Source organism: Morone saxatilis, unplaced genomic scaffold (assembly GCF_004916995.1).
Source record: "Morone saxatilis isolate NCDOM2014 unplaced genomic scaffold, NCSU_SB_2.0 Contig12, whole genome shotgun sequence".
Lineage (NCBI taxonomy): Eukaryota > Metazoa > Chordata > Actinopteri > Moronidae > Morone > Morone saxatilis.
The window spans coordinates 494901-496710 of NW_023339674.1; the positions used below are offsets into that span (position 1 = coordinate 494901).

Sequence of the window (1810 nt, forward strand, 5' to 3'; positions counted from 1 at the left end):
CTGAGCCTGGAGCTCATCACTATTCACTGAGGACACACACACACACACACACACACACACACACACACGCTCTTTGATTAATGCTAATTTGTGTGTGGACGTGAAGCGCCTTAATCCTCTCCTCTAATTGGTCTTTCATTATGGCTGAGGGGAAATCGGGGGGGCGTGTCCGTGGCCCTTCGTTACGGTGGTGTCAAAGTGGTTACCGTGGCTCGATGTGAATGGATGAGGCGACCGGCAGGACACCGCAGCCAGGGAGACAAACAGGCAAAACTTTATTTCATTACAGCCGGATGGAAAAGCTAAAGTTATTTAAACTGCAACATTCTCGCCACTAGGGGGCAGCAGACACTCACACAGTCACAGAGCGTCGTATCGTTATGACTTGTGACGAGCAGCTAAAGCTATAAACATTAATGCAAAGTGATTATTTCTTTCTCAAACAGGCAGTTAAAGTCGACAGTATCCAACTCTTAACATCACGTTAGCTTAGCTTTATACAAATGTGGATGTTTTAGCCGTTAGGGTTAGGGATTTTCTGCTTCTTGTAAAATAATTTAGAAATCTATGACGGCTTTTTACAATTGACATTTGAGCACATACGCAGGTTTTTTTAAACACAGGTAAATCTGCTGAAACCAGACTCCTTTCTCATTGCCAGTCGACGAGTTTGTGTCATGTTCGACACCACGTACGAGCTGCTAACAGGGTTAGCAAACAGTAAGAAAGCAGCACGAGGCCAGCGACATTGATACGGTGGTAGTTCATAGCTGGAAAGGGGCGAGTGGAGACGATTCATACCCGACTGCTGCAGCGTTTGACCCGGGAACAGAAGTGACTGCTGATTGGAGCAACAGGCGAGCAGCTACAGTGTGCAGCTGATCTAAGCCCAACATTTTCCAAGTTATACTTTAAAACACATAGAAAGATACTGACAGAAGATTCACAAGAACGAGCTGATACGAAACAGTTTGTGTTTAAGTGGCTGAAATAAGAAGCGCAGCAGAAACCAGAGACACAAACACTGAACCAACTGCTGACTGGCTGCTGGACGTCGGTCTGAGCTCAGATATGTTTTTCCTGACTGTGTCTTTCCTCTGACCTCCCTCCTCTTCAATTTCCACGGCTCACGGCACCGCCTGCAGCCATGTGTCCGTCAGGCGTGTCGTCACCTGGGGCTGATCGTTTCCCAGCAGCGCCCTCATTAACCCTGTACGCGCCGCCCACACTGTCCCTGATCCTCAGCGGCTGCTGGAGCTTCAGACCGTCCCCCCACAGCAACCAGGTGCTGCCTGACCTCGCCGCTCTTCTGTGGGCCTTTACAGCTGCAGGGACCTTCAGAGAAAACCTTCCAGACACAATCAGACCCTCTACCCACCACCCGATCCCTGTTTCCTGGACTTAAAGCATGGTTATGTAACTTTTCCACCTTCCACGGGTCGGAACAAGTGTGTAACGCTGATTTTGGTGAAACTGGATCAGATTTTATGGAGAAAATGTTTTCTGGTCACTACAGCTGTGATTTACAGAGTTTCTTGATGGACAGTAATGTAACCTGGTGGAGCTGTTGGACTAGACAGTGATATCAGCTGCTTGCTGTGTCTTGTTTGTGTTCTTCAGATACAGAAACTGGTGTCTTGATCTTTCACAGAGGACAGCAGCTGAATGGACGGATACAAACGGACAATTATTGATTTAAATCTGTAATCTGGAACATTTCTTCATTAGTCAGTATATAAACTCTAGAGCTATGTTTTATATGGAGTTGATTCAATCAATAATCAATATCAGAAGCTGTCATACATTGACT

At 46.6% G+C, this 1810-nt stretch overlaps 1 long non-coding RNA gene across 1 annotated transcript; it reads left to right on the forward strand.

Moving 5' to 3' along the window:
- The first annotated feature begins 463 nt into the window (after positions 1–463).
- On the forward strand, positions 464–1758 carry LOC118321893. The gene is made up of 2 exons (XR_004796427.1): positions 464–1448; positions 1621–1758. It is a non-coding gene; the product is annotated as an uncharacterized LOC118321893 (long non-coding RNA).
- Positions 1759–1810: the final 52 nt, after the last annotated feature.